Genomic DNA, 18,125 nt, shown 5'->3' on the forward strand with positions numbered 1-18,125 from the left:
GTGTCACATTTTCTTTATCCAGTCTATCATTGATGGGCATTTGTGTTGGTTCCAAGTCTCTGCTATTTTGAATAGAGCCGCAATAAACATACCTGTGCATGTGTCTCTATAGTAGAATGATTTATAATCCTTTAAGTATATACCCAGTAATGGGATTGCTGGCTTAAATGGTATTTCTGGTTCTAGATCCTTAAGGAATCTTCACATTGTCTTTCACAATGTTCGAACTGATTTACACTCCCACCTACAGCGTAAAAGTGTTCCTATTTCTCCACATCCTCTCCAGCATCTGTTGTTTCCTGACTTTTTAATGATCGCCATTCTAACTGGTGTGAGATGGTATCTCATTGTAGTTTTGATTTGCATTTCTCTAACGACCAGTGAGGATGAGCTTTTTTTCATATGTTTGTTGGCTGCATAAATGTCTTCTTTTGAGAAGTGTCTGTTCATATCCTTTGCCCACATTTTGATGGGTTTTTTTTTATGGGGACTAAATGTTTTAATATACAGACAATAAGGAGGTTATTACCTTTGTAAACAAAACAGTTTAAGAGCATAAGAAGTACTCTAAAGGAAACAAACAGAAAGCTGGAACAAAGAGCAATGAGTGAGACTTCTTTCTGATATAATTTTCGGGTAAGAGCTCTCAAAATAAATTTTAAAACTGAGACTAAAGGATTCACATTAAATGCTTAGTGCAAATTTTGAAGAGTAAGGAGATGCATATACCAGAATGAAGGTAAAGAATGTAAAGCCCTGAAAGAAAAAAAGAACTGAGCATGTTTAAGGAACAGGAAGAAGATAAGTAAGTGTAAGTTACGTGAGCAAGGGGGTGGGTAGGTGATATGTCATCCATTCCTTCATTCATCCATTCAACAAAAACAACAACTAAACACAAACACACAAATAAAATGTGTGCATGCACACATGCACTCACATACATACACAGAGACAGAAAGAGAAGCTACTATGTGTGCCAAGCACTGTTCTTGGCTTTGGGAATACATCAACAAATAAAAACGTCTCCAGACTCATGAAGTTTTATATTATTGAGGAAGGGACTTAAACCATAAATATAAACCATATAGTATTTTTTTAAAATAAAAACAATGATATAGATATATAAGGAGAAATATGTTAGGAGCTTCGATTTTAATGAGGATGATTTAAAATTTCCTACATATGTGAATACGTAGGAAAATAATATTCCAGGCAAAGGCACTAAGATAAAAGAATGAGAAACGTATTCGAAGAATACCAGGGAAGCCAGTGTGATTGGAGAGGAGGGAGCAAAATAGAAGAAAGCATCAGATGAGCTGAGAGAGGAATGGGGGCCAGATTATTTAGGTACTTCTACACCATTGTAGGACACATTGTGCAGGTACTTCTAGACCATTGTAAGGGCTTTATTTTTTACTTTTTATTTTTTATTTCTTTTATACCTTAAATTCTAGGGTACATGTGCACAACGTGCAGGTTTGATACATGTGCCATGTTGGTATGCTGCACCCATCAACTCATCATTTACATTAGGTATTTCTCCTAATGCTATCCCTCTCCCAGTCCCCCTCCCCCTGACAGGCCCTGGTGTGTGATATTCCCCCAACCGTGTCCAAGTGATCTCATTGTTCAATTCCCACATATGAGTGAGAACTTGCAGTGTTTGATTTTCTGTCCTTGTGTTACTTTTCTGAGAATGCTGGTTTCCAGCTTCATCCCAGTCCCTGCAAAGAATATGAAGTCATCCTTTTTATGACTGCATAGTATTCCATGATTTATATGTGCCACATTTTCTTAATCCAGTCTATCACTGATGGATATTTGGGTTGGTTCCAAGTCTTTGCTGTTGTGAATAGTGCTGCAATAAACATACATGTGTGTGTGTCTTTATAGTAGTATGATTTATAATCCTTTGGGTATATACCCAGTAATGGGATCGCTGGGTCAAATGGTAAATCTAGTTCTAGATCCTTGAGGAACCGCCACACTGTCTTCCACAATGGTTGAACTAATTTAGACTCCCACCAACAGTGTAAAAGTGTTCCTATATCTCCCCATCCTCTCCAGCATCTGTGGCCTCCTGACATTTTAATGATTGCCATTCTAACTGACTTGAGATGGTATCTCATTGTGGTTTTGATTTGCATTGCTCTGATGACCAGTGATGATAAGCATTTTTTTCATGTATCTGCTGACTGCATAGATGTCTTCTTTTGAGAAGTGTCTGTTCATATCCCTTGCCCACTTTTTGATGGGGTTGTTTGTTATTTTCTTGTAAATTTGTTTGAGTTCTTTGTAGATTCTGGATATTAGCCCTTTGTCAGATAGGTAGATTGCAAAAATTTTCTCCCATTCTGTAGGTTGCCTGTTCACTCTGATGGTAGTTTCTTTTGCTGTGCAGAAGCTCTTTAGTTTAATTAGATCCTATTTGTCTATTTTGGCTTTTGTTGCTATTGTTTTGGTGTTTTAGTCATGAAGCCCTTGCCCATGCCTATATCCAGAATGGTATTACCTAGGTTTCCTTCTAGGGTTTTTTGGTTTTAGGTCTTATGTTTAAGTCTTTAATCCATCCTGAGTTAATTTTTGTATAAGGTGTAAGTAAGTAGTCCAGTTTCAGTTTTCCACATATGGCTAGTCAGTTTTCCCCAACACTATTTATTAAATAGGGAATCCTTTCCCCATTTCTTGTTTTTGTCGGGTTTGTCAAAGATCAGATTACTGAAGATGTATAGTGTTATTTCTGAGGCCTCTGTTCTGTTCCATTGGTCTATATCTGTTTTGGTACCAATACCATGCTGTTTTGGTAACCGTAGCCTTGTAGTATAGCTTGTAGTCAGGTAGCGTGATGGCTCCAGCTTTGTTTGTTTGTTTTGCTTAGGATTGTCTTTGCCATATGGGATCTCTTTTGGTTCCATATGAAATTTAAAGCAGTTTTTTCTAATTATGTGAAGAAAGTCAATGGTAGCTTGATGGGGATAGCATTGAATCTATATATTACTTTGGACAGCATGACCATTTTCATGATATTGATTCTTTCTATCCATGAGCATGGAATGTTTTTCGATTTGTTTGTGTATCCTCTTATTTCCTTGAGCAGTGGTTTGTAGTTCTCCTTAAAGAGGTCCTTCACACCCCATGTAAGTTGTACTCCTAGGTATTTTATTCTCTTTGTAGCAATTGTGAATGGGAGTTCACTTATAATTTGGCTCTCCAGCTGTTATCAGTGTATAGGAATGCTTGTGAGTTTTGCACATTGATTTTGTATCCAGAAACTGCTGAAGTTGCTAATTAACTTAAGGAAATTTTGGGCTGAGACGATGGGGTTTTCTAAATTTACAATCATGTCATCTGCAAACAGAGACAGTTTGACTTCCTCTCTTTCTATGTGAATACCATTTGTTTCTTTCTCTTGCCTGATTGCCCTGGCCAGAACTTCCAATACTATGTTGATTAGGAGTGGTGAGAGAAGGCATCCTTGTCTTGTGTCGGTTTTCAAAGGGAATGCTTCCAGCCTTTGCCCATCAGTATGTTATGGGCTGTGGGTTTGTTATAAATAGCTTTTATTATTTTGAAATACATTCCATTAATACCTAGTTTATTGAGAGTTTTTAGCATGAAGCATTGTTGAATTTTATTGAGGGCCTTTTCTTCATCTATTGAGACAATCATGTGTCTTTTTTTCATTATTTCTGTTTATGTGATGGAGTTTGTTTATTGATTTGCATATGTTGAACCAGTCTTGCATCCCAGGGATGAATCTGACTTGATTATAGTGGATAAGCTTTTCAATGTGCTGCTGGATTCAGTTTGCCAGTATTTTATTGAGGATTTTCACATCGATGTTCATCAGTGATATTGGCCTGATATTTTCTTTTTTTGTTGTGTCTGCCAGGTTTTAGTATCAGCATGATGCTGGCCTCATAACATGAGTTAGGGAGGAGTTCCTGTTTTTCTATTGTTTGGAATAGTTTCAGAAGGAATGTTACCAGCTCCTCTTTGTACCTCTGGTAGAATTAGGCTGTGAATCCATTTGGTCCTGGTCTTTTTTTGGGTTGGTAGACTATTAATTCCTGCCTCAATTTCAGAAGTTGTTATTGGTCTATTCATGGATTCAACTTCTTCCTGGTTTAGTCTTCAGAGAGTGTATGTATCCAGGAATTTATCAATTTCTTCTAGATTTTCTAGTTTATTTGTATGAAGGTGTTTATAGTATTCTCTGATGGTAGTTTGTATTTCTGGGGGATCAGTGGTGATTTTCCCTTTATCATTTTTTGTTGTGTCTATTTGATTCTTCTCCTTTTCTTCTTTATTAGTCTGCTAGTGGTCTATTTTGTTGATCTTTTCAAAAAAAAACAGCTCCTAGATTCATTGATTTTTTGGATGGTTTTTTGTGTCTCTATCTCCTTCATTTCTGCTCTGATCTTAGTTATTTCTTGTCTTCTGCTAGTGTGTGAATTTGCTTGCTCTTGCTTCTCTATTTCTTTTCTTTTTCTTTTTTTTTTTTTTTGATATGGGGTCTCACTCTGTCGCCCAGGCTGGAGTGCATTGGCATGATCTTGGCTCATTGCAACCTCCACCTCCTGAGTTCAAGTGATTCTCCTGCCTCAGGAGAGTATCCAAGCATGGTGGCACACACCCATATTCCCAGTTACTTCTGAGTAACTGGGAATATGGGTGTGTGCCACCATGCTTGGATAACTCTTTGTATTTTTTTTTTTTTTTTTTTGGAGAGACAGGGTTTCTTCATGTTAGCCAGGATTGTCTCAATCTCCTGACATCATGATTCACCTGCCTCAGCCTCCCAAAGTGTTGGCATTACAGGCATGAGCCACCATGCCCAGTCAATCTCTATTTCTTTTAATTGTGATGTTAGGGTGTCGATTTTCAATCATTTCTGCTTTCTCTTGTGGGTATTTAGTGCTATAAATTTCCCTCTAACCACTGCTTTAGCTGTGTCTCAGAGATTCTGGTATATTGTGTATTCATTCTCATTGGTTTCAAATAACTTATTTATTTGTGCCTTAATTTCTTTATTACTCAGTATTCATTCAGGAGCAGGTTCTTCAGTTTCCATGTAGTTATGTAGTTTTGAGTGAGTTTCTTCATTGTGAATTCTAATTTGATTGCACTGTGGTCTGAGAGACTGTTTGTTATGATTTCTGTTCCTTTGCATTTGTTGAGGAGTGTTTTACTTCCAATTATGTGGTCAGTTTTAAAATAAGTGCTATGTGGTGCTGAGAAGAATGTATATTTTGTTGATTTGGGGTGGAGAGTTCTGTAGATGTCTTTTAAGTCCACTGGTTCTAGAGCTGAGTTCAAGTCCTGAATATCCTTGTTAGTCTTCTATCTTATTGATCTGTGTAATATTGACAGTGGGGTTTTAAAGTCTCCCACTATTATTCTGTGTGAGTCTAAGTCTCTTTGTAGGTCTCTAAGAACTTGCTTTATGATTTTGGGTACTTCTGTATTGGGTGCATATATATTTAGGATAGTTAGCTCTTCTTGTTACATTGATCCCTTTACCATTATGTAATGCCCTTCTTCGTCTTTTTTAATCTTTGTTGGTTTAAAGTCTGTTTCATCAGAGGCTGGGATTATAACCCCTGATTTTTTTTTGCTTTCCATTTGCTTGGTAAATATTTCTCCATCATTTTATTTTGAGCCTATGTGTGTCTTTGCACATGAAATTGGTCTCCTGAATACAGCAAACTGATGGGTCTTGACTCTGTAACCAATTTGCCAGTCTGTGTCTTTTAATTGGGGCATTTAGCTCATTTACATTTAAGGTTAATATTGTTATGTGTGAATTTGATTCTGTTATTATGATGCTAGCTGGTTATTTCACCTCTTAATTTATGCAATTTCTTCATAGTGTCGATGATCTTTACAATTTGGTATGTTTTTGCAGTGGCTGGTATCGTTTTTTCCTTTCCATATTTAGTGCTTCCTTCAGGAGTTCTTGTAAGGCAGGTCTGATGGTGACAAAATCCCTCAGCATTTGCTTGTTGGGAAAGCATTTTATTTCTCCTTCACTTATGAAGCTTCGTTTGGTTGGATATGAAATTGTGGGTTGAAAATTCTTTTCTTTAAGAATGTCGAATATTGTCCCCTTGCTCTCTTCTGGCTTGTAGGGTTTCTGCCAAGAGATCCACTGTTAGTCTGATGGACTTCCCTTTGTGGGTAATCCAACCTTTCTCTCTGGCTGCCCTTAACATTTTTTCCTTCATTTCAACCTTGGTGAATACGAAGATTGTGTGTCTTGGTGTTTCTCTTCTTGAGGAATATCTTAGTGGTGTTCTCTGTATTTCCTGAATTTGAATGTTGGCCTGTCTTGCTAGGTTGGAGAGGTTCTACTGGATAATATTCTGAAGAGTGTTTGCCAATTTGGTTCCATTCTCCTCGCCACTTTCAGGCACACCAATCAAACGTAGGTTTGGTCTTTTGATATAGTTCCATATTTCTTGGAGGCTTTGTTTGTTCCTTTTCATTCTTTTTTCTCTAATGTTGTCTTCATGCTTTATTTCATTAAGTTGATCTTCAGTCTCTGATATCCTTTCTTCTGCTTGATCTATTCAGCTATTGATATTTGTGTATGCTTCACAAAGTTCTCATGCTGTGTTTTTCAGCTCCATCAGGTCATTTATGTTCTTCTCTAAACTGGTTATTCTAGTTAGCAATTCCTTTAACCTTTTTTCAAGGTTCTTAACTTCCTTGCATTGGGTTAGAACGTGCTCCTTTAGCTTAGAGGAGTTTGTTATTACCTACCTTCTGAGGCCTCTTCTGTCAATTTATCAAACTTATTCTCTGTCTGGTTTTGTTCCCTTGCTGTCAAGGAGTTTTGATCCTTTGAAGGAGAAGAGGCTTTCTGATTTTTGGAATTTTCAGCCTTTTTGCACTGGTTTTTCCTCATCTTCGTGGATTTATCTACCTTTGGTCTTTGATGTTGGTGACCTTCAGATCGGGTTTCTGTGTGGATGCCTTTTTTTTTTTTTTTTTTAATGTTGATTCTATTTCTTTCTGTTTGTTAGTTTTCCTTCTTACAGTAGGGCCCTCTGGTACAGGTCTGCTGGAGTTTGCTGGAAGTCCACTCCAGACCCTGTTTGCCTGGGTATCAGCAGCGGAGGCTGCAGAACAGCAAGATTGCTGTGTGTTCCTTCCTCTGGAAGTTTTGTCCCAGAGAGGCACCTGCCAGATGCCAGCCAGAGCTCTCCTGTATGAGGTGTCTGTTGGCCCCTACAGGGAGGTGTCTCTCAGTCAGGAGGCACGGGGGTCAGGTACCCTCTTGAAGAGGCAGTCTGTCCCTTAGCAGAGCTTGAGTGGTGTGCTGGGAGATCTGCTGCTCTTGTCAGAGTTGTCAGGCAGGAATATTTAAGTCTGCTGAAGGCAGAAGTCTAGCCACCCCTTCCCCCAGGTGCTCTGTCCCAGGGAAATGGGAGTTTTATCTATAAGCCCCTGACTGGGGCTTCTGCCTTTCTTTCAGAGATGCCCTGCCCAGAGAGGAGAAATCTAGAGAGGCAATCTGGCTACAGTGGCTTTGCTGAGCTATGGTGGGCTCTGCCCAGTCCAAACTACCTGGCAGCTTTGTTTACACTGTGAGGGGAAAATCGTCTACTTAAGCCTCAGTAATGGTGGATGCTCCCCCCTCTATCAATGTCGAGTGTCACTGGTTGACTTCAGACTGCTGGGCTGGCTGTGAGAATTTCAAACCCATGGATCTCTGCTTGCTGGGCTTCATGGGGGTGGGATCCACTGAGATAGACCACTTGGCTCCCTGGCTTAAGCTCTCTTTTCAGGTGAGTGAATGGTTCTGTCTCACTGGCATTCCAGGTGCCACCGGGGTATTAAAAAAAACTTTTGCAGCTAGCTTGGTGTCTGGCCAAATTGTTGCCCAGTTTTGTGCTTGAAACCCCAGGCCCTGGTGGCGTAGGCACCTGAGGGAATCTCCTGGTCTGCAGGTTGTGAAGACCATGGGAAAAGAATAATATTTGGGCCAGAGTGCACCTGTCCCTCAGGGCACAGTCCTTCACGGCTTCGCTTGGGTAAGGGAGGCAGTTCCCTGACTTCTTGCATTTCCCAGGTGAGGCGACGCCCCACTCTACTTCGGCTCACCCTCCATGTGCTGCACCCACTGTCTAACCAGTCCCAATGAGATGAACTGAATACCTCAGTTGAAAATGCAGAAATCACCCACCTTCTGCATTGATCTTGCTGAGAGTAGCAAACCAGAGCTGTTCCTAGTCAGCCATCTTGCCAGCCACCATTGATTTGTCAGCTTTTTAACATATTCATCTCTCTTATTAAAAAGGAAAACATAGAAACCAACAACAAACTCTCCATTGCCCCACATCTTTCCAACTACCATTGGGAGAGTCAAAAGGGATATTTACACACTCTCTGAATTGAGGGTTGAGAGCTCTAGTCACTCAGTCTATGGTAATTTGTTACAGTAGCACTAGAAAACAAATAGAGAATCCCTGTTTATCATTCCCTGTATCTTCCTGTTTCCCTGATTCTCTTCTCTCTCCTGACTTAGTGGGACTGCTTCTTCTCCACTCTTTGTTTATCTGCTCCACTGTCCTTTAGCTCTCTCTCCACATTACTAATGTGGTGCTTCTTGTTTATCTAACTCATTTGGAACTTAGCATGCACATGTTATCTCTTTTATATACAGAGACTCTTTTCTAGGTTAGATTTGAGTCAAGAAATGCAGAAGTCAAAATTGAAGAGTGAAGCTTTCTTCTTTTTTTCCTTCTCTTTCTCTTCCCTCCTGAGTAGCTAGGATTACGGGGCATGCCACTATGCCTAGCTAATTTTTGCAATTTTAGTACAGACGAGGTTTCACCATGTTGGCCAGGCTGGTCTTGAACTTCTGACCTCAGGTGATCCACCCTCCTCGGCCTCCCAAAGTGCTGGGATTTTGGGTATGACCCACCACACCTGGCCGGTTTTGAATCTTTACATCAGCATCTTAATAGTTATTCTTAGGAATTAAATTCGCTAAGATATTTTTAGTCTTGATTTCAGTGTTGAATTAAATTGTTGTTCATTCATATCAATTTCTGTTTCACTGTTGGAAAGTACTGCCAGTCAAAACATTTCGATAGTGAAATTGACATACACTAAAATATGCTAAGAAATATTCAACTGAAATGCATTTTTTTTAGAGTTCATTTTTATAATATAGCCTTCAGTGTTCTTCCTATCATATACATTGGAAATAATAAAAATAATCATGTCTTATTTTGTAGATGAAAAGACTGAGGCTTAGAAAGAATGAGCAATTTTCCCATGATCACATGGCTGATAATGCACAGATCTGAGATAGAATTCAGCATTACCTGGATCCAAAGTTCTATTATTTTCTTTATCCCAGGATCTGTTTAAACACTGTATTGAAAAGTTAAATAATAATAATGACAATGCTAATAGCTAACATTTATTTGTCTCTTACAATATGCCAAGCACCTTATGCTTTATGTTATTCAATCATTTAATCCTCATAGTAACTCTATGAGTTATTATTAACTTTTGAAGGAATAGAGGCCTTGTGAAGGCACGCAGTTATGAAAGGGTTAAACAGAGATGACTACTGTCTGATGTAGTTTATAGGTGGGGAGGATTTAGCACCTATTTATTCTCTGTTCTCCTCATCAACATTTATGCTTTTCCCTTTTTAGTTCTTTATTGATACTTTGTCATCCAGACTTTGGTGTATTTAATTTTTCTTTCTGCTGGTGATTTTTCTACCTCATTTGGAATTCGCTAGTCAACTATGAATGGTGATCAGCAATGAATATTTGAATAGAGTTGGAAAAAGACAATTGAAAACTGGTCACTTGTTAGCTGTTTCTAACTACCTTGCTGTGCCTTTGTGTCTGCTTAAAAACCATAGGAACTCTGACTTGAATGATTATTGCTATGTGATCAACTTTCAGTATAACAAATGTACTAGAAAGAGCTTCAAAGCTCTTTGAGCTTAGTAAAACATACTTTATGAATTGAATGTGTATAATCTCTATGTATGTGTGTATCTGTATATATTTTATAAGTATGTATCTACATGAAATTGAAGCATAATATATGTTTTTAGTGCTAATCAGTTTTCAAAATTGTATTACTATCACTTGCGATAAGAACCATGATGACTTTTAAGAATGAGAATACTACTGTGTGTGTGTGTGTGTGTGTGTGTGTGTGTGTGTATATATATATATATAATCTGTGGAAATTTTATTAACTATGTTAAAATATGTGTAATAAAACTTTTTGTACTTATTTGGCTTGCTTAATTATGACATTTCTAATGCTTTGATTTGCTGTGCTTTAGTAATTTGACATGAAATTTTGCAGAAATGATTCAAAGCCCTCTGATTCTAAGTCCTTATATAAAACCATTTGTCAGTTTGAACTTTCAGGTGTATAAGACTTCAAAGTATAGTTCTTGTAAATTTCGACTTCTTCATATAAAGATAAATTCATGATTAGAGACTTTTATAATCTTAGATTTACCAGAACAGTTATATTTAATTTGGCATAAACCCGCAATAAAATTATTTTTATAGACACAGAAGAAAGATGATGATAAGAAGCCATACATTGTGAGACATTTAGGTAAACTGTTTTTCCAAAATAAGTCAACATAATATGTGTTATTTCTTACTTATAGAAAAATATTAAGCCATTCTTTAACTCTGTATTACTTTATCTGTTACACGTATAGAGAATCTTATTCCACATGAAACTCTTGCATGTACTTTTCCTGCTGCACATATGTGATTTCTTTCCTCTCTGCATTACAGGAGATTTCAATGAATTATTTGCCTTAGTCAGCAAAGCAGAAATAGTACTTAATTCTACACATGTTATCTGGAGTCTTTAAACCACATACATCACGTATTATTCAATTAACACCATTTTCAGAATGAACGGGCGCTGAATCAGCATTTGAAATCTGGACATTGTTTGCAATATACCAATTTCAGATAACATCTTGATTATATTAAATATTTCCCACTTTTAATCTCTCTTTTTTCACTTGCTAGACTTTGTATGTGTCCTTCAGGCTCACTCAGGCCATTCAGAGTTCTGTTTTTCCTTTGACTGGACTAAGCTCCAGCTCTGAACCCAAGTGGTGCAGTTAAGAAGAAGGAGGAGCAAGAAAGCAGGACAAATAAAGCAGAGAGCTAGGCACCAGAGGGATGTATTTGATCCAGCACTCCCCTTCTCTTCATAGCAGAGAATCAGACACCCAATCAATCACAGCAAAAGTGCTCACTGTGCCTGACATTGCTGTTCTACCTAAAATTAATCAGCATTGACTGAGCATCTCCCTAGGTCAGGCTCTAAGCTGGGTCCAGTGGAGCGACAGAGATGAGTAAGACATGACCTCTACCTGTGCCAGAGGCAGTATGGGGCAGTGGTGATGGCATGCCTTTTGGGACCTGGCAGACCCTATTCCTTACTAGCTCTGTGTGCTTGCACTTATTATTTCATTTTGTTGTTGTTGTTGTTTGTTTGTTTTGCCTTAGTTTCCTTATCTGTAAGATGAAGAGGAATAACAGCACCATTTTAAAGGACTGTTTAGTGAATAAATTAAATAATCAATTTAAAGTACTGATCACAGAGTTTAGCAGGTAGGAGCACCCTCCTAAATGTTAGCTACAATTATTATTCATAAAAGGAAGCTCACACTCTCTGAAGAAAAGACACACAGGCAGCCAAGTCTACCTATCAGCCTGGCTGGGAAGTGTCCTATCACAGGGATCAGTTGTTGCTTTGAGAGTAGAGACAGAGGTGCTATTTGGAATGAAGGACTTGGGGAGGCATGGTAGAGGAACAGGCGTAAAATTTGTTTTGTCTTTCACAAAAATTGGATCATACAATACAAATTACTCTGTACCTTGCTTTTTATAGTGATTTATAATTTTAATACTGCCAGATTTTAAGATATATATATATATTTTAAGACAGGGTCTTTCTCTGTTGCCTAAGCTAGAGTGCAGTGCACGGTCATGGCTCCCTGCAACCTCTGCTTCCCGGGATCCAGTGATTCTCCTAACTCAGCTTCCCAAATAGCTGAGACTACAGTCACATGCCACTATGCCTGGCTAATTGTGTAGAGACGACTTTTTGTCATGTTGCCCAGGCTGGTCTTGAACTCCTGAGCTCAGGTGATCCTCACACCGTGGCCTCCCAAAGTGATGGGATTACAGGCATGAGCCACTACACCCAGCTCCCTGTTTTTAAAGAAAGATCCACTTACCATTCAAAATTGGAAGTTATCATTCCTTATTCTGTCCATCACTCAGTTTAAAAATTTTTGTTTCTTCTACAAATAAGGCTGCAGTAGGTAGTCTTGTCTCTATGTCCTTATGCACAGATATTTTTATTTATATGGATTCTATTCCAAAATGTGGTATTGCTGGGGACAAGCACATTGTAAATTTTAATAAATATCACAAATTTCTTGTCAGATACCTATGACAATGCATATTTCTACCCATACCAAAAGCTAATGTGTGATATCTCATTTTGCTTTAGTTTGTATTTTTTTGACAACTACCAAGGCTCAATACCATTTAATATGCTTGTTGGTCATTTTAATTTCCTCTCCTATGAAATTCATCATTGTCCATTTTCCTACTGGGTTGTCTATTTTTAAATAAAATGCACTTGGATATTAGAAATATCTATTTTTTGTCAATCATATATGTTGAAAATATTTTTCCTTGTCTATTTCTTTCTTAGTTTATTTCTTTATACTAAAATTTGAGATTTTTCTCCATGCTAAGAATTTGATTTTAAATATATTCATGAAATTATTGAAGTCAACCTCCCATTTTGTTTTCATTTGATTTGATTTATTTGCTCCATAATAAAAATTCATTTACATAATATTCTTGAAAGTCTTTAATAGAGGCAGGACAATCAAATTTCTTTAATAATTTCTTCAAGAATGTCAATTACATTCTTTAATAATTTACAGGAATTTGACATCGAGAGCATCCTCATGAATTCTACTGTCATGTTGTGTGGTACAGACTGAAGGTTTGTGTTCCACCAAAATTCACGTGTTGAAGTCTAATCCCCAATGTGACGGTATCTGGAGGTGGGGCTTTGGGAGGTGATTCCATCCTCAGGAATGGGGTTAGTGCCATTATAAGAAGAGACACAAGGTGATCATTCTCTCAGTCATGTGAGGATACAGAGGGAAGGTGTATGTCTACAGGCCAGGAAGTTGCCCTTCACCAGGCACAGTTCTATTGGCCCCTTGGTCTTGTACTCCCCATCCTCCATAATGGTGAGAAATAAATGTTTGTTGTTTAAGCCATCCAGTCTGTTATGTTTGGTATAGCAGGCCAAACTTATTGAAACATGATGGTAGACAAAATTCTAAGCCGACTCTCAAGATTCCACCTCCCTGGTATACATGTCTTGTATGATCCCTTATGCTTACATGAGGATGGAAATTTTGACTATGATGGGACATCCACTCCCTGGATTAGGTTGTGTTACAGGGCAAGTGCTGATGGAATAGTCATGTGTGTGATCACCTGACATTGTAGGAGACTCTGTTGTGTTAGACTTGAGGGGTTTCAGAGTCAGGAGTTTGGGAGCATGAGAGGGTATGCAGAGAGAGCCATGCTGAGATTGTTCCCTGGTCGACAGCCAGTAAGAAAGCAGAAGACTCAGTCCCACAGCCACTGGGAACTGAATTCTGGCAACAGCAACGTGAGCCAGAAAGAGGGCCCCAAGCTCCAGAAAGGAACACAGGCCAGCTAATACTGTTGAGACTCTAGTTGGAGCAACTAGTTCAGCTGTTTCCAGATTTTTCACCTGCAGAAGCCTTGAGAGAATAAATGGTGTTCATTCAAGCCAATAATTGTGTGGTACTTGTTACTCAGAAATAGAAAACTAACATATGTGTGAAGAAATGCTTTATATAATTAACCCCCTTCAACTGTGTTTATTTTTTCAAGTACATTAAAAAAAATTGAGAGTAAACTTTTATATGTAATCAAGGGAGATGTTTAGAAAGGGATCTCTTCACAGAAAGGCTTCAGGAAGGAGAGAGAATTTGGGGAAACTTCACCATGATATGATGAAGACGGGTGAGTTGAGCTGGGACTGTCACTTGGGATAAGATTTTGACTTGCAGGAAGGCATGGAAGATACTGACAATATAAGCTACTGGCTAAAATTATTTAAAAATGAAAAATTCAATTTCAAATAGAAAACATTATATAATAGAAACAGGGTCTAGCATAATTTATGAAAGATTATGATATAAGAATTGAGACATGGTATAACATAATTTTAAAAGTCCTATATACTGGCTAAAAGCTAAAATTGCTTTTGTTTCTACTTCTGATATTCACATTAAAGAGTTTTAAGTAGAGGATTTAACCAACAGTTTTTGCAGTTATGAAAGGGGAACAAAGAGACTGTAAGGACTCTGCTATTAATCGCAGTTAGAGATCCCTGTCACACAAAGATGACTAAAGGTTGGCCTTACAAGAAATGTACCTCCCATGTTTAGCTCCAGACTTTGTATAAACAACTATATTAGAAAATCCTAGAAGGCCTTCAAACTCTTCAAGTCCATTTCCAAATTTAACCATTGCTATCTCCTCCAAGACTTATGTTGAAGTTTAGTTGCCAATGTAAGAGTATTAAGAGGTGGAGGCCAGGCGCAGTGGCTCACGCCTGTAATCCCAGCACTTTGGGAGGCCGAGGCAGGCAGATCACGAGGTCAGATGGAGATCATCCTGGCTAACCTGGTAAAACCCCGTCTCTACTAAAAATACAAAAAAATAAAAAATAAAATAAAAAAATAAAAAAAATTAGCTGGGCATGGTTGCAGGCACCTGTAGTCCCAGCTACTCAGGAGGCTAAGGCAGGAGAATGGCATGAACCCAGGAGGTGGAGCTTGCAGTGAGCCGAGATCGCGCCAATGCACTCCAGCCTGGGCAACAGAGTGAGACTCCATCTCAAAAAAAAAAAAAAAAAAAAAAAAAAATAGGTGGAACCCCTTAAGAAGTAAGTAGGCCAGTAGGCTATACCGTCACGGCTAGGATTAATCACGTTGCAAAAATGTGAGTTCAGCCTCCTCTTGCTCTCTCTCACTCTCATACCTTCTACCATGTAATGATATAACAAGAAACCTTTGAACAGATGTTGACATATCGATATTAAAATCCGCAGCCTCCAGAACTGTTAGCCAATAAATCTCTTCATTGTAAACTACTCAGTCTCAGGTATTCTGTTATAGTAGCACAAAACGGACTAAGACAACCCTCTTTACCACAAATACCTGATACTGTCTTTAGATCGCAAGTTGGTGGAGGGACCGACCATCCACACCAAGTTGTCAGGCAAACACTTTGGAACTAGCCTCCTCCCTATCCCTTGTATCCCACACACTTACCATCTTGATGCCATGTCTCTGAAATTTCCTAACAATACTTAGTCAAGCTGGGATGAGGTTAATGAAAGTGTTTTGCCCACTTGGAAGGGTCTTTTAAACGTAGAGAACATGTGATTGTTTTGTCAAGAATGCTGAAGGAGATACTCAGGGTCAAGACCGTTTTCTTAATCTCCCTAAGATAACATCATGGGACACTACCTGTTGCTGGGTACTCTGTGGCTTTTACACTGATGCTGATGGTGTGAGATCCAGAAAAAGAAAATGGGGTTCTACATGTCCGTGTCACAGCAGTGGTCATCAAATCCTGCCAGTGGAACAGAAGTTGACATCTAGCTTCCACCCTTCTTCCTCCTAGGCTAAGGGAGCAGGTGGAATTGGGGGCAGTAGGTGGGCACTGCCAGTGTTGTCATAGAATGGCACAGTCCTCCATGGGGTGGGAGTGGCACATGGGAGACTTCTGCACCATGCACTGGCTCCTAGTTACATTGACGTTGGTGGGGAAGGAGGCAAGTCAAAATCAAAATATAAAAGTGTAACCACAGAGTGGCTTGTGTCCTGGTGGACCTAAAGTGGTGCACATGATCTTTTTGTAAGGAATCCAGGAATCGCTGTTACTTGGCCACAGACCTTTCCCATTATGAAATTTATGGGCCACTAATACTAAATACTTAGAATTTCCTAAATATGCTCTGCTCTTTCCTGCTGAACCCTTGGTCTTGGATGCCCTCCTCCAGTTTTGCTTCTGTCAAACTCCTCCTCATCCTTTAAATGTAGGCATAAATATTTGCATTGGGTACCAATGAACAGAATGGAACTTTCAGGTTAAATATTGTCATTTTTTCCTTTAGGTATTCATTTTGGATGTAATGGTTATCCCTGCCTCCCTGCTGGCTAAAATGAGTACAAACTATGTACATTCACAAAGTTTCATTATGGAGAGGGGATCGGCAAATAGAGAAATTCTTGATTCCAGAGTCAAAATTTGCTGGAAGTCACTCCAGCCTGGTCAACAAGAGCAAAACCGTGCCTCAAAAAACAAAACAAAACAAAACAAAAACAATAGATAATAACTTACAATAAGTTCTATTTGTCACATTCTTCATGCATTTTCTTACTGAAACTTCAACCTAAACAATGACACTAGGAGGTAGGTTTTCATATTATTTCCATCTTAGAGATTATATAAACTGACACTTAGCAGGATTTGTAACTTGCTCTGGTTGTTAGTATAGAGCTCGAGGTTTGATAGACCTTTGATACAGAGATGTTTAAGGATTCTTAGAAAGACAGAATAAAGTTGATTTGTATTAATTTTGACACTTCATTTTTTTTTTTTTTTTTTTTGAGATGGAATTTCACTCTTACAGCCCAGGCTGGAGTGCAATGGCAGGATCTCAGTTCACTGCAACCTCTGCCTCCCAGGTTCAAGGGATTCTCCTACCTCAGCCTCCTGAGTAGCTGAGATTATAGGCATATGCTACCATGCCGGGCTAATTTTTTTATTTTTAGTAGAGATAGGGTTTCACCATGTTGGCCAGGCTGGTCTTGAACTCCTGACCTCAGGTGATCCACCCACCTCATTTACACTAGAATTAATGTCCTATCTATAAGCCAACTTCTGATGATTGGAAAAAGATGGTCTTTGTGACTCTTTAAAAATTATGTACATGTGAATACATGCACATAATTTGGAGAATACAGGACAGCAGAAAGAAGAAAGGAAAAGGAATCTGTAATTCCACAGCCTAGAAATAATCAGTGTCAAGGTTTTATTGAATTTCTACCAACTTTTTTCTGGAAATATGTACATTTTTTCTGTTCTTGTTGAAAATTTGTGACCATTTTGTATAATATTTACATTCTTTATTTTATGAGCCTAAAATTACATCATAAGGATTTCCCAGTGAAGTCATTTCTTTCATTTCTAATAGTTGGTTGGAATTTATTAAATCATGTTCTTAATGTTGGAGTTTTAGAATGTTTCTAAGTTTTGACATTACAGATAACAAGTAAACAGACTTAAACCTATATGTATGTTTGAATAGTTGATTATTTCTATAGAATATGTTTCTAGAAAGGGACTCACTGGGACAAAGGATCTAGTTTTCTTTTTTAAGGCTTCTAATGCAAATTACCAAATTGCTTTCCCAAAAGAATGTATCCATTACGATTGAAAGTATGTGAAAGTGCCCATGTCACCTTACTTTTAACAATATTGATCATTACAATTTTAAATCTTTGCTTATTGATAGAATTCATTTTATTTAAATATGCATATTACTATATGACATTCTCATAAAGTGAATTTAGGCATGCTTAATGACTTCTTTTGTTGCTCAGCACTGTCCTTTTGTTGTGGTCATCTCTGTATTTGCCATCATCTTTTCAATCCTATGATGATGATCATGATGATGATGTCATTGATAATAACGATGACAATGATAACTAACCTTTGATGACTGTTGTTTTCCATATATGTATATGTTTATATATCCATGCACTCTTGAGGGGTGGTGTGGTTTAATAGAAAGTGAATAGATTTGCTAACAACAAGATCTACCTTTGAATTCTGGCTCCCCTTTCTACCACCACCTGATGATTTTGGCAAAGTCATGTCTTCTCCAAGTCTCAGTTTTCTCCTCTCAAAGATAATGATATTGAGACTGACACTGAACATTGTCTGGTAATCACATGCGAT

The sequence above is a fragment of the Macaca mulatta genome, chromosome 5 (assembly GCF_049350105.2).
Source record: "Macaca mulatta isolate MMU2019108-1 chromosome 5, T2T-MMU8v2.0, whole genome shotgun sequence".
Lineage (NCBI taxonomy): Eukaryota > Metazoa > Chordata > Mammalia > Primates > Cercopithecidae > Macaca > Macaca mulatta.